Raw genomic sequence first — 25,000 nt, forward strand, 5'->3', positions numbered from 1 at the left:
ATCAAGGTAACCAAGCTTGCTGATGATTACTAACCAGGTGGGGCAGTTATCAAATCATATTCTGATACTCAAATTTCCCAGCAAGGACTGGACCAAACAATTGTCTGGTGTATTAGGACAGACGTATCCTCAGCATCAGGACATACAGCATAGTTTCCTTTGGTAAATCTAGCATCACGACTTCTTGCCATAGAGGTAACATTACACTTAAATTTGAAACAGTCAATAGACTCTTCTTTCACCATAATATCTGTGGGGTAGACAGAAAATCCTTCTATTTAGTATTACTTTATTCTTCATGCTTTTCCCCTCAAGGTCCAGACTAATTATTATCTCACTTTCTTTATCTTTTATCAGGCCCATTATTAATTGCAATTACACCCTTCACACTTAGCACATACCTTGCAAAGTGCCTAAACCCAGCACGAGAGACTTCAATATCTCCTCTTTAAAAAGACCTCAACTTCCGGCACCCAGAAAGCCCTATCCCTCTACTCAGTGCATTGCAGACTCCTGAAGAGTGATCTCTGTTTAGTCTTCAGTACTATGCATGATCCATCTCTCTTTGATTTCCTTCACCTAACTAGAGCAACTGGTGAAGCAAACACCTGTTATACAGAGCAAAACCTATACTACCACATCAACAACACCAGATGGCATAGCACATACCTAACCCAATGCTGTCCTTACTATCAAGTAGAGTGCTTCCTTAGCAACTTTTAAAACCAGTCTGGATAACTCGATGGACAATTACAAATTTTCATTGGGGATATGTGAAGAAAGACTACTTAATGGGAGACATTGTTAGTCTCCAGACTGTATTGGGTGGTGAGACTGAGCATTTCAATGGTCTCCTTGGCTCTAAAATTAGTAATAACCCATAAACCTATCTGATCCTCTGTGTTTATCTTTTTATATCTTAATTTGTTATGCACAAATGGCACTGACTGGGGATAACCACAAAGATGTAACTTTGTTTTTCAGACCACTCATCATATTCCCACAATACAGTTTGTGTCCCCATAATATGACATAGGCGAGACATAAATAAAGTCTACATTTCTACATTTAGCTACAATGACAACTTTAAGAGTCATTTGCTTCCTAGTCTCTACCTTGAAAAAGTGTCTGTGGTATTTTCATTACATAAAATAATTATGCTATATGTAAGTTGCTGAAATGCATTTCATTGTATTTTTTCATAGAAAGCAGATAAATTGCAAAGGTTTGTTAAGTATTCAATGCTGAACATCCAAATGAACTCATTTCACACTATTGCCAGTAAATTAAAGTTGCCAGACATATCTAACAGCTCAGTTGTCAATGCATAGAGCTGAAGAAGAAGATGGAAGCTACTTGCAGCATCCCATACTGTCCTTACTTTTTCATTTTGTAAGTGCATGCATAAAATCAACAATAATAAAGGTCCAAGATTCCAAAATAATTTTAGACTAATGAAGAATTGCAGAGCCTGAATATGTTTCCAGTCAGTGTTCTTCAACTTCAACTTAAATGTTTTCTTTTTTAGCAAAGCACTGAATAAAATTATGCAATTAGACGCATTTAAATAATAAATTAAATAAAAATAACAAATAAAACATGAATTGCACTGATCGCAAATCATCCTATCTCATTCCACCTCTTCAAAATTGTTTTTAGTGATGTGTGGAAGCCAGACAATGAGAAGCTGCTGAGGTATTAGGTTCCATACGTAGATTGCCTGAAAGGCAAATCAAATACATCACACAGAAATGTTATAAAGTTTACATAGACATTGAGCTGCATTGTACACTTTCAAAGTAATGTCATTGCCCATTCAAGTCAATGGGCCTTTGTGGAGTAAATAGTGCTCCATCTGTTTAGCAGCCATGTGATCCTGCAGGCATTGCAAGGTGGAATGGCCATATGATGGCAGTGTCAGTACTGGCCTGTAGGTGGAGCTGTTTCACAGTTGACACCCTGCCTATTCAAGCTGGATGAAATTTGTGCTCATGTGCGTTATTTACATTTTATATCCAGAAGATGTTCAAGTTGAAGTGTATTTAGTTGTTTGTTGACGAAGCCCCACAACAATCAGTATAAAATTCAAAATAAATGGAAAACAAAGGGTACAGCATAAATATAATTAATAACATACATTGGGTAAGTAGTCAAACATTGAATTGTCAAATGTTAAAATGTAATGCAGATATTGAGAGTACCATTGCATAAATTAAGGACATGAGTTATGAATGAAAGCAATACAAAGGAAAATACATATATGTTAATTCACACATTGTGGAAGAATGTTCTAAAGATAAGGAACATGATGGCTGAAGGAGCCAAGCTGAAAAATGTGCAACGTTTTAGCTCCTTGAGGTAAAGAGGCTCCAAGCTATGCAGGGCTAACTAAACTAGAAACAAAACATTAGAGATAATGTCGATCAGACAGTCAGTGCAGATTCCACACAAGAGGAGTGATATGATGGTAAGGAGATGCACCCATAAGCAGTAATGCTGCTGAGCTCCGAACCTGCTGCAAATGACCAAGCTCACAGTCAGCAAGCCCAAGAATAAGGAGCTGCAGTAATCAATCTGAGAAGATACTAGAGTCTGAAAAGGTGATGCCCCAAATCTAAATTCTGTATGAAATTTGGACTGAGCTTTAGTAGTCTAACCCCCCCAACATTCCATTTCTGTAGTTTCAACCACATTACTACATGCATGATGGAGTTTCAGCTACCATGCATGTACTATTATGGCAAACCTACAAAGAAACAATGTTGCAACTGACATACAGGTGGTGCTATGACAACTTCTAACTTCGCTAACCTCTGTGGCTACACAGTGACTGATGGCCACACCTATCAATCTTCTGTCTTCAAAATGTGCAGCACTACATAACAAATGTGCAAACCATGGTACTCTTACTAACAACTTAATAATATGTGCTAGTTTATACTTACAAAAACTTATTCTGATGAATTAATATGACCTGACAATAGCTACAATGGATGTAGTTAAATCTTAACAATGAATGCGTGGCAGACATTTTCAATGTGAAACAATATGGAACTTGGACATTTTAATACCCAAAATGAGGAAACTTCCATGTAGACAGGTGCAGCTTTGGGGTATGGTGGTGGCCAGTCTATACCAGGAATAGGTAGACATTCATTATCATAGCATATTACTGTATCTAGTTATCACTTATTGCTATACTATTAACCTACTTCATATGTGTGTTGGCATAGTGTTAGATATCTTGGATGTGCTCTGACCCTAGTATAATATCATACCAGCAGCAGAATTAATTTTTACTTCCAGGGTAGCATCACTGGACAGCTGAGACTGTTTCCCTCTTGGAATGTGGCCCATAGTCTCAGTAGGATTTGCCATCTGAAAACTGAATAAATATGGATTTCTATTTATTTAAATCATCAAATTACAGAGATATCCTCAGCAGAGTTTGGGGAGCATTTAGTGACTGAAAATTACTTTTATTTCATCTAACAGCCTTCTCACTACTGCTTTGTTTCAGTGCTATAATACAGAATGCACTGCATTTAATGGCATACCTTAACTGAAGTGTGTTGAAGTACTCTAAAATGCAAATATAATGCATTGCTTTTGAAATGGGATTGTGGTCTTTTAAGTAAAATTTGCTTTTCTTTTAGCTTTGTTATCCTGATTAGTCAAGGTACATTACCAGTGCTGTGAAATTTGGAACCACTCATTCACCAGGCTGGAGCTGCACGTGAGTTAAAACTGGACAATAAAGTATACTTTCATTTCTAAGTAAGGATAGGAAATACAATATCAAAATAAATAAAATAAAATTTATTAGCAAAGGAATCATGAATTGAATATAATGGCTGCAGTATTTTAGCAACATAAATACAATACCATTACCACTTACAGTGGGAAACCAAGACACACCTTCATAAAATAGCCCTAGAAATGACCAACTAAATATTACATGAAGCCTCCTAGATATGTACCAATGCAAAGTCATGAACTGTATTTGTTTTTGATCATAAGAAACAATGTAGATTTGGGAGAGGGGACTGACTACTCACTATATATACTATTTTATAAATGTATACATTAAGGGAACTTGAATTCCTTTAACTGACTGTTAAGAAACAATATTTTACAGGTGACAGTAAGACAGTCAATTTGTAAATTAATTCTTCTGGATTTAGCAAATGCAAATTTCTATGCCTTACAACATAGGAAGTAGTATTATGCATTTAATCATTTCAAAAACATTTCTGCATGTAGTTTGCATTTACAAATCATATCTGTTTACCCCTTTGGGACATTCCTGTTTAACTGCACAAAGACAGAGGCACAGTAAACTAGACAGAGGCACAGTAAACTAAACTTTAAAAAGGGCACAGTATACTCAAATCAAGGGGTGCCATAAGCCAAACACAATCGGGCTAGGCTTATAAATGCCCCAGGGCAGATAACCTAGTATGAACCTATGAATCTATGAACCTATGAACTACAGCTTCACTTGGAGACTTGATTTCAGGAATATCTCTCTGCAGCTTTTGACTCACAGATTTCATAGCCTGTGTTTTCTTCTGACCGGACTGGTTTTGGAATGTCTTCAGTTTTGACTCGCTTATCTAATACTGATATCTACAATTCATTCTAACATCTTTTCTTCTTTCCTAAAAACAATGTAAGATTTTGGCTTATCTGAGTCATTAATAATTTCATGTTTTTGCTATGGTCATCCCTACCGCTATTCCATTCATACGTTTTCTCCAATTTGTAAACCTGGCAATTTTTGTTAGTTTCTATTAGTAGTATTTCTGTCCCTGGAAATTATTGCCCTCTGTCTCCTTTACTCTGTACAGACTTTCAGTTGTCAGCAATGTAGATGAAATATGTAGCTAAATAGTCAGCCTTCTCCCCACTAAAAGATGATTTTTATGAGAATATGAGCATCACAAGGAGGTAGTCCTTTATTCCAGAAAATGTAAGATGACAATCTTCAGCTTTTGCTGCAACTATTTCTTTTGCATAAACCTTTTTATTGAATTTCAACAATGAATGGAGGCATGACTATTTTTAACATTCCATGTAACCATCATAATGTACAATATACTGCAAGTTTATATAATAATTGACTATACCAAATGAATAACATTTTATATAGTGAAATGACATTTGAACATTTATTAACTCCATGAAGAACACAATGATATGTAAATAGAATGATAAACATAAAGAAAAAACATAGAAAGGAGTGGATCTCACCGGGAAAATAAAATTAATGTATACGACTTAAACGTAAAACTGGTAATACACTACCCATCCAATGACTAACTCACTTGCCCAAGGTTCCTTGACTTTGTTAACTCCAGTTCCCTAGACCAGCTAGCCGACACCCCTACAAGGGGTGCCAACATCCTGGAACTGGTACTTACCAATATGGGGGAACCACTATAGCACTCCCACTGTGCAGTCTTCCCTACTGAGATCTAACCACAAATCAGTCTCATTTGAAGCAGCGATCACACCTGACCTGGCAACAACTAAACTAAAAAACTTCTCCAAATTAGATTATAACCTCTTACAGGATGGTATAAATAGCTTTACTGCACCTCTCCCTCAGATGGAACTGGCAACTACGCCGAATTCTACACCAGTGTTTTATACAAACACCTGTATAACTGCATTGACTCAGCCATACCTGATAGAACCAAAACAAGCTCCTCAAGGAAGAGCAAACGTGCCTGATGGACAGCTGCCATTAACAGACTTTACAATAATAAGAAATCGCTGGCTAAGAGTAAGAGGGAGTGAGCCCTAAACTGGAAACACTCCCTCCTCAGCTTAAACAAGCAAATAAGACTTCTTGTGAAGTCCTCCAAAGCAAACTACAAATCCAAATTAGCTTCCTCAATTAAGTACAACCATAATGCATTCTTTGGTTACATAAGTAACCTAAAAGGAAAAGCTCAGATATGTGTGGCATTGGTAGTTATTGATACCTGGACATAGCTAACCCGTTAGCTGACAGGTTCTGTGAGAACATCACTCCCCTGTCCCCACCTCATGTACCCCATGACATCCCTGCCACCTCTCTTCTACTTTGTATCTCTAAAAAGCCAGTCATAAATGCCCTCTCTAAGGCCAAAAACACAGCATCTATGCATCTGTGGGATCTGATAACATTCCACATTATGTCCTACATGGGCTCAAACAAGAATTAGCAACACCACTGGGTACTCTTTTCAATCATAGTCTAAGCACCAGCTTCATCCCAGCTGAATGGAAAATGGCCACCATTATCCCCTTGCACAAAGGTGATGCTTCCACTGACCCTGAGAACTATAGACCTATTATTTTATTTTTATTTATTTATTTTTTTATTTTACATTTGTTAACCGGGGGTGTCTGACTGAACCGAAAAGGCCCTTTTTCAGTAGAGGCCTGGGGAGAAAAGCTCCCCACAGAAAAATAATTACAGATACATTTAGATATTTAGACATGATCAGTATACACACAAATTACAGTAGACATGTTTTTTACAGTGGTATGCAGCATACCATTAGCCTGGCTAGCCTTACCTGCAAGGCCATGGAGTGAATCATCATGGACCTTATCAACAAAGATATAGGTAATCTCCAAACATTTGACCCTATTCAGTTTGGATTTGTCAAAGGGAGATCATGCCCGTTAAACCTGGTGGACTTCTTCAAAACAGTCACCAAGGCCCTAGATGAGGGGAAATTGGTGCATACAGCCTATCTAGACTTAGCCAAGGCTTTGAATACTATCCCCCACTCAGGCATAATTGACAAGCTAACCTAGCTAGGTATCAACCTGTGTATAATTAGATGGGTTGCTGACACTCACTGATAGAACCTATCTAGTCAAAATAGATGAACCCACCTCCAACAGCAGACCTGTAACCAGTGGTGCTCCACAGGGATCAGTCCTGGTACCTTTACTGTTTGGAATCTATTTCTTTGAAGTGCAAGTTAAAACTAAAGGTCTGTGGCTGACAAAGTTTGTTGATGACTGCAAACTGGGAGCAGTCATAGAATCTCCTAATGATGTCAACATCCTACAAGAGGGTCTTACACAAACAAATGATTGGTGGCAAAGTCATTGCCTTAAACTCAATGCAAAACATGTATTATCATTCCTTTTGGTAAGAGCAATGTTCCTGCTAACTACCACATCAATAGTAACACCCTAAGTACACACTCAGTGGTGAGACACCTGGGCACACAAGTTAACAGCAAACTTACCTTTGATCACCATGTCTCCACGGTGGTAAGAAGGGCATTCTATATTGCTCATCTCATAAGTAAGGCTATTGCCTCCAGAAAAAAAGGAGTTATAACCTCCCTGTACTCTTCCTTCATCAGGCCAGTAATTAAGTACAATGCCCATTTTGGTATGTACCTTTCCAAGCACCTGCGGCAATTGGAGAGACCACAAAGGTTCCTCACAAGGAAAATTCAAGGTCTTCAGCATCTGTCCTATGAGTATTGTCTGAAATCACTGTCACTTTATTCTTTTTCATACAGACTACTCAAAGGCAATCTCTGCCTTGCATATAAGGCAGTCTTTGACCCTGCTTTACTGGAAATGCTGCATCTCTCAAATGGTACATGGGTTACTCACTCCAATGGCCTTAACCTGGTATGTGACATTAATAGAACCTGCTGGAGAGGCATATTTGTCTCCCAGAGGTTACCACACATTTCTAACAGACTCCCACTTCATGTCAAGCAGAGCACCTCATTGGCCCTCTTCAAACACAATCTGGACGATTGGATGAGTAACCATAAATTCATCCCAGGGGTTCCACCTGTGTCCCTCTTGACAGGGGTGATAGGTGCCGATCATGGAAATAAGGTTAAAACTTGGCTAGGCTTGTAAGTACCCTAGGGTAATTAGCCTAGTAACTTCCTATGATCCTATGAAGACAAATCTCATTAAAACAGTAATACAGTATAATGTTCCTGTTTGCATGTACATTGCCATAGGTTCTGAGGTTCATAGGAAGTGGCTAGGGTACTGACCTGATGGTGTTTAGAAGCATAGCTGTTACATCACAATATAATATTACCAATCAGATATAATGCATGGCCAAGTTTTTTCTAGAAAGGACCACTCATGTCCAGGAGTGAAGCAGCAGTGATCCTTGGCAGATAACATTTTCAAAGCAAGTCATCCATCATGTCCTTCAACAGGATAACAGAGGTGGTCTACTTGACATGGATTTGAAGCCTACTGCAGAGGACAGAAGACTTTTGAGAGACATTTATGTATCTCCAGCATGTTCTATGTATGTCATAGTGTACACTGAGGTCTCTAGAACAGGTAACTCGAATCCCACATTACTTCCACATGCGCAGCATTTTCATCCCATTTTGGCCACGGGTACCCCATAAGGCATACATAATCTGCCTCAAAGCTATCTATATGATATAGCACACAGTGATAGATACTTCATTCTGCCTACAGAAGGCACATGTTGGAGACCCTCTGATGTTTTATTACCAGACATGTCTGAGGTCTGTCACATTGGTGCAGATGTCCAATAAAATACATTTCCAAGGGCGGTTTATATTCTTTCATACAGCTGATTAGGGATGAGTATAGGAGACTGCTAACATATTTTGATATTGATGTAATGGTGCTGCTAATCAGATGTATGATGTAGAATGTGTACCTCCCCTCAGTAGACCCAGGTTGAGTTGACATGTGTTCCAAGGTCTATCAATACAGAAGGAGGAATAGTGTAATGATGGTTACTGTATAATAAGCAGGAACATTTATTATTGCCACAGGGTATGCTGATGCATTTCTGTGCAGTTCATGTAACACCCATGGCTTTGTCTGCACTCATTAGTGCCACAGACCTCTGTTTTGTTAGAACTTCTGAGATATATATGTCAAACATGAGGGGCCACAGCACTGACACTTCTGGTACCACACAGGTGACATGTCTGCTGCTTGAGGTGAAGTCTCATACTGTGATTGAATATAGTTGGTCTGTGATCCCATTTGAAAACCAGCTGATAACAAAGGATTTGATATTCACCTTTGTTAGTTTCCCACTGACAACAAATGTTAGATTGTGTTGAAGGCCTTGGCCAAGTTACAGTAGGATGTGTGCACATCTTTGACCTTGTGTATGTCTCTGGTCACAGTCTTGACTCCCACCAGGTTTTGCAGCCACAAGATACCCTTGAGAACACCTAACTGGAACACATCTAGGGTTTGGAGGTCACCTTTTTCCTTGTGTCTGAGATGCATGCAAACTGTATCCATTGCCTTACAGCAGAGGTTGCATAAATTTGTGGTTCTTAATTACACTTGTATTTTGCCAGTCATCTCTTGTGTGGTTGGAAAATGGTGACTGTATTCCATTCAATGTGGACAACAGCAGTATTCAGACTGTGGTTGAATATGGGGCCTAGTGGAGTAGCTCACTTTTGAAGCACATGAAGAACACAGCCTGGAATGTCATCTGGTCCCATGGAGCCTGTTCTCCTAGTCTTTGAGAGGGCAGTGATAACTTCCTCATTGTAGATACTACAGCTCAGAAGTGATGTGTCAGGTTGGTACTAGGTGAGATGGTGGTAGGGGCACTCTTTTCAGCCAAATGTGTTTGTGAGCAGGTTTGAAAGTTACACTGGAAAAGTGTGTATGCTACCGTACCTGTTTGATTCAACTACATCTGAGTTATATCATTTTGCAGCTGTACATGAAAAAAGCTGTCTGGTTATGCCTGGATATCTTGTTGTGTAAAGGCCTAGCATGATTGCTCTCTGTGGGTTCTTGAAGATGTCTTAGTTGCATGTTTGTGCTGAGGAGAGTGGCCTTCCATCCCTGGTTTCTCAATGCTGTATTTTTAAACAGCATCTTCTTTCACTTACTGTATAATGTAGTTTGACAGACATACACCGGTATGGTTTGTATTTTCTGGTGGATCTTTGCTTGAGCCTATCAGGCATGCCTGTGTGTATAGATTTGTGTAGATGTGTAGACAAGGTGTCAGGGAGTAATGTACCATACCAAAAGTGCTTAAAAGCTGAAAAGGTGCAAACTGGAGTCACTCGGTGATGTTCCAATATTTTATTACAACCACAGATTAAGTGGTTTCATCAGATTATAACAAAGACTTCTTCAGAAACTCATAACACTAGAAAAATGCACTATTTAAAACCTACTTAGACATCACGTTTGTTCTCCGAGCCAATAAAAATCAATAGTCAACAGCACACCACCTCAAAATACTACGCCTTTTTAAGTCTTAAGGAGGTACACCTTTTCTGAATAATACAAAGTTCTAAAAAATACTTCTAAAATTAAAAAAAATAATAAAATGGTCACACATTAATACCTTTAAACATAGTGTGATCGTAATTTTAATACACTCTGAATAGAGAGGCTGTTGTTTAAAACCAGGTGGTACTAAATAATTAAGTTTAATCTGCCAGCACAACTCTCACAGATGTATAAAATCTTCCCAAGGACCCCCCCCCCCTGGGTTCTTTTGTACGATGTCCAAACAAAAGAAATGAAACTCATAGTTTGGAAATTCTGAACAAATGTTTATAGAAGACGTTTCTCTTCTTTTTGTTTTTAACATCAAGCCCATGCTCATAAATCTGCTCTCTTAAGCATCTTTGGGTCTTCCCCACATAAAGTCCTTCACACTGTAAACACTTTGCAAGGTATATCATACCAAGCGTGTTACATGTGGTGAAATGTAGACAGAATTTTCCTTTTGTTGACTAGTACAATATCACCCTCATAGATGTAATGACATTGGGAACAAAACCCACACTTGTAGGTTCCCCACTTTTTCATAATGGAAGTTGTTGCATTAGACCACACATTTTCAAAGAATGACTTAAAAGTCCTCCTCTTCCTGTGAACCACTTGGGGACTTTTCTGAACAATGACCTTAGTATCCTCAAAACATGAGAAAATTCTGCAATTTCTATTGAGAATCTCTCCAATTTATTCTGCATCACTGCTGAAAGTTGTAATAAAGGCACTCACATATTCTTTCCCTTCATTTTTGTCAACAGTGCATATGCCTACATTATCATGGCTCCTTAACAATGGTTTACGGTCACCTCTTTCTTTTTTGGCACCAACTTCTAATTTGATGTCTCCAATTAAAGATTCAGGATAACCCCAACTTTTAAAAATGTTAGGCAACTTAAAGGTTTTTCTATGACATATCTCATCCACTGATATCATCCTTGCTAGTCTCACATATTGCCCTTTTACAATGCCCCTGTTGTGATAGTCAGTATGACAGCTGTCATAATGCAACATACTATTAGAACAAGTGAACTTTCTAAAAATATTGCGAACAAGACTTTGATGAACATGGTGGACATCTTTGCTAATCTCAACATGTGTACAGCTGATTTTGATATCATTGTAAGAATGGTGGACATCTTTGCTAATCTCAACATGTGTACAGCTGATTTTGATATCATTGCAAGAATGGTGGACACCTCTGCTAATCTCAACATCTGTACAGCTGATTTTGATATCATTGTAAGAATGGGTAAACCTTAGGAAGGTCAATGAGTTAAAAACTTCAATAAATGTTGAAATTTCCTCTATTGGCCTATTCCATGTGATAAAAATATAATCCAAAAAACGTACATACAACTTCTATGGGGGACCTCAAAATGTTTAAACAAAAAACTTCCTTTCCCATTCAGCCATAATAATGTTGGCCTAAATAGGGGCACAAGTGGCTCCCATTGCAATGCCCTTCTTCTGAAGGAAGTACTGGTCGTCCAAAAACACAAAGTTATCACTCAGAATGGTTTCCATGAAGGTGTACAAAACATTAATGATGTGACTAGAATCGGTGCAATCAAACAAGAAATCATAGAACCATTCTAAACCCACAGTCTGGATAAGGTTATTAAACAAGTCGACTACATCTGTTGTTAAAAAGATAATTTCTTCTTCAAATTTAACATCTCTTAATTTCACAAGAAAATCCCATGAGTCACAACATAGATGCCCAAACTGGGTTAAATAATCCTTAAGTTTGACATCTACAAACTTAGGTAATGAACGCATTTTTGATTTACCCGTTGACTATGGGTCTCATGGGGGGGGGGTCACTTACAGACTTGTGGAGCTTCAGAATACCGAAGATTGAAGGAGCAATAGGGTGTCTAACTGTAAGAAACTCAAACTCATCAGGGTTAATTTGTCCCTCAAAAAGCATATCATATAACAAGCAATCAATTTTACAAAAAGCAATATTAATAATAATAAAATGCAGTGTCCAACAAGTGCATGTTCATTCGGCAAAGGTAATCATATTTGTTCATAATCACAACACAACCCCCCTTTATCAGGTTTATGACCCTTAACAGTTTGTTCTGACTAAGCTCTTTTAATTGCTTAAGTTCACTCGAACTTAGGTTACAATAAACATCATCATGTTTCTGAGCCCTAAGCTTTCTAAAATCAAAATTGCATAGTCATTCGAACAACAGTAAGAGTGTAGACAAGGGAAGTTAAATACACTTCTTTTGCACAACCTATTTTCATCCATTTCAATTATATGCCTTTAAACCACAAAGTTAAATTCATTTTCCTTAATAAAAGTTTTAAATCAATAACCAATAGGTCTATCCTAGACCTGGCATTAGACACAAAAGCAAAGCCTTTACTTAAAAGGTTTGAATGTTCTTCATACAAATAAAAATCACAATAATTGTATAATGTAAAATCACCTGATATATTATAAATAATTATGGGACCACTCTTCTCCAAAATGCCAGTGCCAACTTCCAAACAGTCTCTTAATTTCTCCTCCTCCACCCTTGGCCACATTTCTGGCCACTCCGTTCCACTGTCGTTCCCCATTTCACATTGCAGTGGTCATTCTCCCCTGGTTCATATTCTGTTCCTGAATTCTCAATGAGCACCTCAATGGTGCTTGCTCTAAAGGGGTAAACTCCTCATTATACACTTAATCTACAATACTTGTTGTTTCTAGAGGTGCAGGAACGTCAACAGCCACACCCCCTGAATTACATGGTAGTGGATAAGCTATTCCTCTACTATATTCAGTCTGGTTGCAATCAAGCTTCTTCTCTTTACGTAACTGGATTTTGGAAGAAATGCAGTCGGTTTAAAAATGTTCAAATAATGTGAATGGTGTTGGAAAAAAAGTAAATCACTTGTAATAGCTTCATTAAGCTCAGTGACCTCACAGATTAAAACATCAATAACTCTTTTGTTATGTTTAATTAGCACCTTGAATAGTTCAAATCTGTACCAGTCAAAAAGATCAATAAGTTCCTTGTGAAGGTCTGCATGGGGATTTAAACCCATGGGGAATTTCCTATGCATTCTAAAAAATAACTGTTCTCAATTTGAAGTTTGTGACACTTCAAAAGGATATTTTCAAATTTGTTGATAGACTGTTTAACTGTTCCATGAATTTAAGCCCCAGTACAACTAAGTCCAGCTCAGTTAAACTATTCTTCAAGATTAAACCGTTCCACACTGAGTGACTCTAGTTTGCATCTTTCTAGCTTTTAAGCACTTTTGTGAGCTTTTTTGGCTCCTGGTTTGAGTAATGTATTATAGCTGTCAATGACCTTTGTGTCTTGGAGGTATTGTAGACCATCCTTTAGGAGTGTGTAGTTACCCTGGATGATGCTTAGCAACCTGACTCCCCCTTTGGGGAGTTCAGTAGCTATATCTACTTCAAATCATAGCACATTATGGTTGGATTAACAGTGCAGGCACTACACATGTTCCATTACTTTGTTCACTCATATTGCTGAAGTACAAGTCTGGAATATGAGATAACCTTGTGAGGTGTTGCACTCTTTCTTCACAAACTGCACATCATATTGTGCAGGTGAGCTAGTTGTCCTATAATTACCCCAGTCAGTGTATCTATACATTCACTCACCCCTGCCTGGTTTGTTTATCTCTACTTTAATTGTCCCATGTAGTAATATATAGGCTGTGTGGCCTTCTGTATTTATGGATAGTGAGCTATTAATGGTGATAACAGGGAGGAGTTTACTATCCACATAGTTTGGACATAGAATAACTCCATATTTTTATCTTCTCTAAACAGTCGTGAGGTATACTAATCTTCAATGTAAATACATACAACTCCTGTGGTACACACAACTTCCAATTACATGGATGTTTGGAAGGCATTGTAGCCTTGCAAGGGTAAAGTACATACAGCTGCCTTGAACTAGGTTTCTGTGACTGCATAGACATCAACATCTTCACTGCGAAGAGTGCTTACAGAGAGTGAGGCTTCAGATGTGAACTTCTAGGGTTAACAGCCTGACCCTCACTTTGTTGGAGGTGTACATTTTCACATTGGTTATTCTGCTCTTGCGACCTTGCCTAATAAAGGGATTAGGGTGCAGTCAAGTGGCTTATGTCTGGCAAAGCAGTGTTCTCTATCCACCATGTTATCACACACTGACAGGTGCTGTCATCTTCTACCTATTTTTTTTGGTCAGTAGTATTAGGGCTCACCACAGCAGATGTTCTGTTTTCATTTCTAACCATCCTCTCTTGCTCTGTCACACCAAAAATCTGCACACCAAAAATCTGCATGTCCTATGTCACCACATCCATACACCTTATCTTAAGACTTCCTATTTTCCTCTTACCTGGTGGCTCCATCCTTAGCATCCTTTCCCCCAATATACCCAGCATCACTCCTCACTACATGCTCAAACCAGTGCAATCCAACTAATCTGTCCTCATCTCCAAACCATACAACCTGAGCCGACATTGTAATATATGGTTAATACTCTTGTCCATCCTCGGTCTACACAATGTCTGTGGCACTATCTGTGACCCATATGACATAGCTGGTCTCACTACCATCTTGTAGATCCTCCATGTCAGTGTTATTGTCACCCATCTGTCAAAGATAATTCCTGACACTCTTCTCCACACACTCCACCAAGCATGCTCTCTCCTCTACACCTGTCTTCCAGAATTACCATTACTCTGAAATGGTCCATAGTATTTAACATCATATGCCTTTGTCAGCTGTGCTGCCTGCATTCTAACCATTCCTCTATCTTTCCTCTCATTTTAACACATATATTCTGTCTTAGCATTGCTGACCTTCATTTCTCTCCTCTGTAAAGCATATCTCCACCTTCCCAGGGTCTCTACAACTGTACCCTACTTTCAATACAGACCACAATATCAACCACAAAAAACAAAGTCCATGTGGTCTCCTATGTGATCAAATGTGTCAACTTGTCCATCACCATTACAAATAGATGGTATGATGTTTGTACATACAATAACAGCAATGTCACTGTTGTCTGTCTTATATAGGATGAGGTAACATCTACCCCCATCTGTCAGGCTAGTGTGTGACCATGGCCTATTGTGACATAAAGATATCCAATAATCTGATATAGCTGACGACATCAGCAGTGTCTGTTGATCACAAAAGGACAGTGTCCCTTAGGCTGCTATGAAATGCTCTGTGTCACATCCACCAACAGCTCACACACATTACAAACACAGCTGACTGCAGTGAGAATAGAATCCCTACCTTTGCAAGTTTATGAATACAGATCAAAGTACTTAATGCACGTGCCACAACACAAGCCTGAGTTTAACAGGACTGCAGGTGATCTTATGGTAGATGACATCAACAGGCCATGTGGGGAGCAAGAGGTTGGAGGCCTGCCTCGACTGGATGCTTGCACAAGCACAAAAACAATGGTCACCATGTCATTCTTGAAGTCGGATTGGGATACACACTTCCACTTTTGGTTATACACACACATAGCTGACTGTAGTGAGATTAGAAACCCTACCTATCTAATTTTACAGACTACATATCAGTGTGTACTTAACTCACATGCCACAACACAAGTCTGATTTTAGTATGACTGCAGGTGACCTTGTGATAGATGACATAACCAAGCCATGTGTTCAACAACAGCTTGGGAAGCCTGTATATTCACATTGTCTCACAGTGTCATCTGAGGCTAGTAGCCTAGCAGATGAATACTGTTTAATAGCCTAGTTGTTTAATAACAATACCCTTATTGAGCCTATTTGTCTGTTTGTGTTTGGATGAGCAAGCCTGTGAGCGCCATCAATTGGCCCTGTCCATGAGGGAGAACACAACATCATATATTACAACTTGTACATGAGAGATATATGTGTGGAAAACTCAAGGTGACTCAGGGTTGTTGTGCCTGTTGCAGTCATTGCTGGTGGGGAAACAAAGGGATGGCTTGTCAATATATGTACATGTACTTATACTTACACTGTGCCCTCAATTTGCAATGTTTCCACATGTAGTCTTAGAGGATACATGGTGTCTGAGAATGATAGGGCATCATATCTCTCAACTGTTCAGATTTCCACGTAATGTCCAGATGTTTAACTCGTATTTGTAGTCTGTTTCACACAATATTGTGGTTTTCTGGAAAATCAATGTCAAATCAGTGAGAAATGAGGTCAGTAAATAATGGCAGACATCTGAATTTCACACATCATATCCTTCAGTAAATTCATGGAAATGCAACACCTGTTAATTTATCACCTTTCTAAATTTGTAAGTGCAATATTTAAAAAGTGTCCCTATTTTGGGGCCTTTGTCCTCCCATTATATGTTGCTTTGTCCTAATTTGCTACTCTAAGAGGTTGATAGGTATGTAGGGCACTATGGGCTTATATATAGCTAGAGAAGCATTGGATTTGCGCTATAGTTAACTAAGTATATACGCATGCGCCTTTGCCTTTTTATACTGTTTGCATGTCGGTAAACAGTGCACAAACACGAGGCACATTGCTCACATCTGAGTTTTACTATTATGTAATATATACCTGCTACAACAGCCTGCTCCTATCCCTAATCCAGGCTGAGATTTCACGATTACTAATGGCATTGATTGAATGTATCTGGTGTCTGTGGTTGGCGGTCAGACATAAATCCAATTTCCTCTTTCACCGTTTCTGCACTGTCGCACTCCACGAAAACTGGTTAAGCCTTATCAAAAAGGTTTTACCCATGCAGCACATCACGCAAATGTGGAATTAAGGCATGATGAGGTTGATAACAGTATGGGACACAGAGTCACAGTCTGTAAAACACAACCTATTGCTAGTACACATCCAAAACCTCTACTTATATCATGCTTTGAACCCTCAACAGCATTACAGCTTGATCAGACAGGATGGCTGCCTTAGTCCTTTTGGCCACAGAAGCAGCTTGCCAGATCAGGGGTCATTCATCATACAAACACCTACATAACAATGTACACGGCTATACATGGGTTACCTAACACATACAATGTCTGATCAAATCTATAGTGTTTTCCTGGAAATGTGGGGGATAATAATTGTGACAAACACCCATTTACCATGTATTTGAGGAGAGCACAGATGAGTTAATGTTATGGTAGTTACAAGGGGACACCCCTGTTTTGGGGGGTAGGGGAAAAAGCATGTCTACTGTTAGGATACAGACAAGTCTGAAGTCAGAAACTGCAATGTGTAGCCTCACTTTCTAACTTCTGTTGTGAACGATGTACCAGTAATCTGCTGCAGTAGGGCTGCATGAAGGTTTCAGGCATGAGGCCTGTTAATTACAAATGGACACATACTAGTAAAATAGAGTCAATAGTCACATGTCACTTAATTTTCTGTACAGATTCACCACTATTTGCTTGCATACTGTACCAAGTTCATAGATACAAAGGATATGTCATAATACTCCACAAGACTCCAGTGTAGGTTAAGGACCTACCTTGCAAATGCAGTGGTTGACACAACTATAGTTCAGGGCTGACTCTGTCTGATGCAAGTAGTACACAGCCAATATATGGATAGGTACAGGTCGTGTGAGTTGCCTGGCATCATTTTTAATGCATGTATGTGAGTAGGAGAAAGGTATTAGTCCCTAGGTCCCTAAGTAGTCAGTGAATGTGCTATGTATTGTCTCTTAGACAAAGCAAGGGCATAAGGAGCACACTTATGTCTGCCTACAGAAACAGCAGCTGGGGGTTCCTCCTCCAAGTCGTCCTGTGACTGTGGCTGTGTGACCTAGGTGTGGGTGGGTAGATGTGTGTCCCTTCCACTTACTGATCCTGCTGCAGCTGTTTCCACAGGATCAGATTGTGTAGCATGGCACATACTGTGAATATATGTGCACATGTGGCTGGAGTATACTGCAAGGCTCCAACAGATATATCTAGGCACCGGAAACGTGACTTCAGAAACCCAAACACATGCTCTGTGATGCTTCTAGTTTGTACATGTGCCTCAATATGGTGTTCTTCTGTGGCTGTGTGTGCATTTCTGATAGGTGTGATCATCCACGGTTCCAGGGCATAGCCAGCATCCCCCAGTAAATGGCCGTGTGGGATGTCACCCTAGCAAAGACCTGGTACAGCTGTGATGTGTGCCAGATATGGGAGTTGTGATAACTAACAGGGTTGCCAGCATACACATTTAAGATAATGCCCCAGGGCATTGCACATGACTTGGCAGTTGATGAAATGGTATCCCTAGCAGTTAATGTAGATTCTACCCTGCTCAGCAAGTGGTGCCTTGATGTGTGCATGAGTGCAATCTATGTCACCCATTACCTCAGGGTAGTGCTTTACAGGGTAGAACCATTGCATATTGCTAGCCCTCACCTCAGGGGTAAAGGGAAATTATATGTGCTCACTAGTGCGTAGGAGCATAGCATCCAGGAACTGGTGGAGTATCCTGGATGCTGATGCCTGTGCCACCCCATCATGTCCCCAGCTGGTCTCTGAAAAGCACCTGTAGCTAATATTCTAAGGGCTGCACAAATCTTAGTTTCCACTGGGATGGATTCCCCTTGTTTGGTTCGGGTTCTGAGTAGAGGGTGGCAGAGCTCATAGAGTTCTTGCAATATGTCCTTATCCACCCTGTAGCACTCTACAATCTCCAGCTTATATAGCACCTGGAAGCCTAGGCCTATAGAATAACTGCAGCAGCCCCTAGCATTATCTCAGTTAAAATATTTCCAAGTCTCTACTCCAATGGAACTGAAATATCGAGGGAAAATCAGAATGTAGGCTGCATGCATACTTTATACATTTCTTGAGTAGGTCCACCATGTGAGATTGACTAATTAAGATGGAATTTACCTGCTTAGGCTATAATTAATATGATTTAAAGCTCCTGCTTCAGTGTGCAGTAGTGTATTGTGTGTACCGGTGTGTACCAGTGCTCAGCTGTGCATAATTAAGGTAAGCCATGCAAAAATGTTATATTCTCATCCCTGTTGTTATGAAACATAAAACAATGCTACTTACACTTTATTTCTATAACCTGCAATGTCAGAACAGTATGAGAAAAGTTGCCATACCCTGTACTTGAACACAGAACCATCTGCACTCCAGTCCAATACCTAACACCTGACGCCACAAAAGTAGTTATACAAAGACCTATAACTGCAGGAAATGAGCAGAGGACAGCCCTGCTTACCGAGTTTGCATGATGCCCAGCAGTGCTCAGCAATATTCAATGACTGCATCTGATTTTTATTTTTGGATGTCTAGCTCATGTCTAATATGTGGATGGTCTGCTCACGCAAACAAGGAATGCATCACCATAACCATATGCGCAAAGCAGCGCACTGTGCAAATACATGCAAAACACCCAAAAACCAACAAAATTAATTGATACACTCCCCTTGATGTCATCAACATCCATGGGAAACATTAACATTGTGTAGGAGTTTACAGGAAGTGAACAGCCCTACACAGTTCCTGCTTTTTGTGATTCAATAAATCCACTTCTTTTTGCACTCATTTGCATAATAACCATGCTGACAACCTGGAATCTACATGGTTAGTAACACAGCTGGGTGACAGCACAGGAGCATGATTTTAAAGACATAAGGCAGAGTATTACTGTATCTGTTGTAACGCTACATTATACTCCTCTTTTCAATGACATTTCTGTTATTCATATTTAAAACCTTTTGTGGCAAGCATCGCACTTCACAAACATGTGAAAAAAATATTTTGAATGTACACAAATCTGACACACTCCCCTGATACTTTTGGACATCCAAAGTATATAAATCACCCATTATATGTATATTCTTATCTTTTCATGGGCATTCTGTCCATACTTCTCGACGTTTACATGCCCTTGCTTCTGTGTAGACTCCTGCACATGGAAAATGTTCCCCTACACTACCCACATGGACACGGATTCTACACAGTTGTGCTGAAGGGTGTTGGATCACTCCACCATGTTGTTTTGTTTCATTAGCAGAAATTTCAACCACTTATGCTGAAATTTGCATTCCATAAAAGTTTCTGTTATTGCAAGTGAATGCTTGTGATTGCATGTCACTACACAGAGTTTACTGAATCTAAAACTCACTGTGCCCATATTGCATGTCACTACACAGAGTTTACTGAATCTAAAACTCACTGTGCCTATATTTACATCATGGTATACACATGGAATAAATGACCGTATAAGCTTTATTGAATTATCCCCTATGTTGTTACTCATAAAATGGGGCAGCAACAGTATAATATATCAGAACAATTCAGAGAATTTCTCTGCTGAGTTAATTTACTTGCCTCGAGTAAAGGATTGAGGTTCATACAGCAACTACAGGTAGGTGCTGCATAACATTGAACTATGTGTCTATGTGTGTGTATGGATGTGGACATGTATGTGAATGCCTGTAGGAGGATGAATGCAGCTGCATGAGTGTGCATGTTTGTGTGTGTGTGTGTGTGTGTGTGTGTGTGTGTGTGTGTGTGTGTGTGTGTGTGTGTGTGTGTGTGTGTGTGTGTGTGGTTGTGGATGGTCACTCTGAGGAAGGTAAGTATAGGGAAGCCATATGAGTGTATATGCATGTTTCTGGCAGTGTCTGAGAATATCTACATGGGTGTGTATTAGGAAGTACTATATTTCTGTAATCTGTGGGCTGGTCCAGAGTAAATTATCACAGTCAGTCCTGTAATGCAAAGTTAAGTTCACAGGCATGATAATTAGTTGTTAATGAGGTGCTCCTTTATGCAGCTTTACCTTATCTCTGGATCAGAGATTCTCATTGTTATGTTTATTGACAGGCCAATGTTATCCAATTAGAGCTGGCAATCAGAATCTCATCCTAGGGAGTGTGTGCGGGTTCCTATTACGAGAGCAAAGATTCCTTTAGGCGAATATGACGATGTCGACCCATGTTGCGTGAAGTATGTAAATCGCAAAAGTTCAAAACCACGAAGTTTCAAATGTCGATTTGTTTTGGTTGGCCCGTCTGTGGTATAGCTCCATAAGGTAAGTGTGCGATAGATAGGAATTTAGTATAAGGATTTGGGTTAAGGTAAGTGCATAGATAGGTAATGTATGTAAGAGTTAGTGTAGTGTTAGAAGTAGATGTTTTTTAAATGTATGTATGTGTTTTATTTATTTTGTTTGGGTGTATGTGTGTAGGGAAAGTGTGCGGTAGTTATGGACCTTAGGGTTAGGGAGGGGTTAAGGATAGTGCATAGTTAGTTGTGTATGTGGGGTTTAGTATAGTGTTAGAGGTAGGGTTTTTTTAAGTGTATGCATGTGTTTTATTTATTTTGTTTGGGTGTATGCGTGTAGAGGAAGTGTGCAGTAGTTACGGACCTTACAGTTAAGGAGGGGTTAAGAATAGTGCATAGTTAGTTGTGTATGTGGTTGGTTTCAGCCCAGAAATTAATAGTTGTGTATGTGAGTGGTTTCTGCCCAGAAATTAGTAGTTTATTGGCCATTTTGGGCTAATTTCTATCGCTTTCATTTCCCCTGCTATAAAACCTGCATTTGCACGGTTTTGTGCGCTGGGCAGCACCGGTTTGCTAGGGTATAACTATTCCCAGCTCCACTAAGTCTGCTCTTCAATTTTTCCCTTGGAACTAGACAAACTTTCAATTTAAGCACTCAAACCATTCACTTCTCATACCAGCAATTGCTCAAAACTCATAGCAAGCACTAATAAACCTTAGCACTAGACCCCCTCATACTGTAGAGAAGTACAAGTCTTTCTATTCGACCTTACCAGTCAATCAGTAATACAGTTCACTGTACCTATCCAGGCATGTCCAAAGGGCAGTTTCAGGTGTACTCTCTGGTCCAACTGGTGAATCTGGGCATTTTGAGGCAATGTTACAATTGCCTCATGTAAACAGACAACCCTCTCCTCCTTGCACCAAACACTAATACATGCGAGAGATGCAATTATACAGCCAAACTGGAGGCTAAGCTCTCTCAACCCAAGACTGGACCAGGCAGTCAAGAGGAGAAGGGAATTACTTGCATCACACCACCAGTCTCACATAGACCTATGAAACCAGCACCAGCAAAAAACACACATAAATACACGAAAACATACTCAGAGGCTCTAAATAAAAATATGCAGAAGCAACAGAGACCTCCAAAGCAGACATCCAAGCAACCTCCACCCCCCAACATAAACCATGAAACACATACTTCACAAAACCAGTGTGCCGCACAATCACAGCCCTTAGGGCAAAATAACATACCCAACACACTAGTAATAGGTGACTCTATAGTCAGGCACACTGACGTCCCACTCACTAGGCTGAACAAGGAGAAGGTTACGGTTAGCTGCCTGTCGGGTGCCAAGATCCGCCACATAACACAAGCACTCAGGTCACTCCAGAACAAGTACAAATATGACTCTGTCATTGTCCATGTTGGTGTGAATGACCTGAGCTATACCTTCCTGGACTACATGAAAAGAGACATGGAAGAGCTCTCTGATCACGTAGCCCAGGCCAGTATGACCCTGACCCTGAGTAGCATCCTGCCCTCACCAAGAATGATACCACGGTATAGAGAAAAAATGATCAATTTCAACAACTGGCTAAGCTTCTGGTATCATTCAAAGGGGATCCAGTGTCTGTCAGCCTGGGATGACATGCTCGACAAACCAAGCTGCTTCACTAGAGGAGGCTTGTACCTGTCACCCTTAGGCTTTTGAATACTGGCCAAGGCTCTTGCCACCCCCATAGTGCCATTTTTAGGCAAGGCTAAAAAGACAAACCCACCACCATAAATAGCACAAGTAACAAAAAACTGAGGGTAATGCTACTCAATGCCAGAAGCCTAAACCTCAAAATGCATGCACTCGAGGCACTCCTGGAAAAAAATGATATATGTGCAGTAACAGAAACCTGGTTTAAGGCTCCAGAGAGCACCTCAGTACTACCAGGCTACAACTCATACCATACATTTCAACCACAAAACCCAAACCGAAATACAAAAGGCGGGGGAGTATCCATTTTCATCAAAACTGCTATTCAAATTATAGCTTGCTACAGATCACCCACCATTTCCCAGGACCCGCAGTCTGCATTTCTGGAAACACTGGGTAACATAAAGGTCCTACCAAACACCCTGATATTGGGTGATTTCAATTACCCAAACATTAACTGGGAGAACTACTCAAGTACAAACTCCCTTGCCCAACATTTCCTAGAATTTATAAACTCAAATGCCCTGGATCAACTGATCAACACCCCACCAGAGGTGACAACATATTGGACCTGGTCATCCACACCGGAGATCAACCCCTCACTGGTTAGATCTGACCATAAACTAATCACTCTGGATATCCACATTTCACCACCACCCCTGGTCAAAGAAACCACTGTGAAAAACTTTTCAAAAGCAAAATTCATGTTACTTAAGGTGGGAAGTTTCAAAGCCCCCATGCTAAAGGGTAATGCTGTCCTAGCTGCAAAATCCTTTACTAATGCACTCTACGGGCACCTACAAGAATGCATGGATCATGCTATCCCAAACAAAACCAAGACTCACTCCTCCAAGAAAAGGAAACCAGTCTGGTGGACCCCCTGCCATAAACAAGCTATACAATAGAAGGAGAAAACTAGTACAGAAAAGAGTAAAATCCCAAGAAGGAAAGACATCCCTCATCAGTATCAGCAAGAAACTATGTTCCCTCATAAAATCATCCAAGGCTAGCTTCAAAAGAAAAATTGCCATGGACTCCAAAGATAATCACAAGGCATTTTTTAGCTATGTCAAGAATCTAAGTGGCAATTCTCAGATCTGCTCGGAGTCAGTGCAGAATGGCACAAAATACATTGAACCGACTGATATAGCCAACATCCTGGCAGACAGGTTCAGTGCAAACTTCACCCACTTCTCACCCCCAAAAGGGCCCATAACTATACCAGAAGAATGTAGTGCCCCTGAAATCACAGATACTCAGGTTAAAACAGCCCTCTCCAAAGCATCAATGGGACTGGACGGTATCCCAGGCTGTGCCCTACATGAGCTCAAAGATTAACTAACCCCTCACCTAAACACACTGTTTAAACTCAGCCTCTCCACAGGCTACATGCCCACAGAGTAGTGCACAGCAACAGTTATTCCACTCCACAAAGATGGAGCCACAACGTCCCTGTGAACTATCACCCTATAAGCCTGACTAGCTTGGTCTGCAAAGCTATGGAGCGCATCATCATGGATCTCATTAACAGAGACATTGGAAACCTCCAAACACTGAACCCTACCCAGTTCAGCTTTATTAAGGGCAGATCATGCTTCCTAAACCTGGTGGACTTCTTTGAGGCAGTTACCAAGGCTATAGACAAGGGAAAGGTGGTCCACACAGCCTACCTAGACCTTGCAAAGGCCTTCAACACCATTCCCCACTCAGGTATTATAGACAAGCTCACCAGCCTGAACATAAGCCCCTACGTCACAAGGTGGGTTGCCAGCTGGCTCACGGACAGAGCCCACATGGTAAGAGTTGTGGGAGCTAGGTCTGACTCTAAACCGGTTACAAGTGGCGTTCCTCAGGGCTCAGTCCTAGGACCCCTTCTGTCCAGCATATACTTCTCAGAGGTACAGCCAAGCACAGGAGGACTATGGCTGACCAAGTTCACAGATGACTGCAAACTAGGGGCTATAATTGACTCTCCGGCTGACACAGACATCCTCCAAA

This window comes from Protopterus annectens, chromosome 8.part1 (assembly GCF_019279795.1).
Source record: "Protopterus annectens isolate FY-2018-M chromosome 8.part1, PAN1.0, whole genome shotgun sequence".
In the NCBI taxonomy this organism is placed as follows: Eukaryota; Metazoa; Chordata; order Ceratodontiformes; family Protopteridae; genus Protopterus; species Protopterus annectens.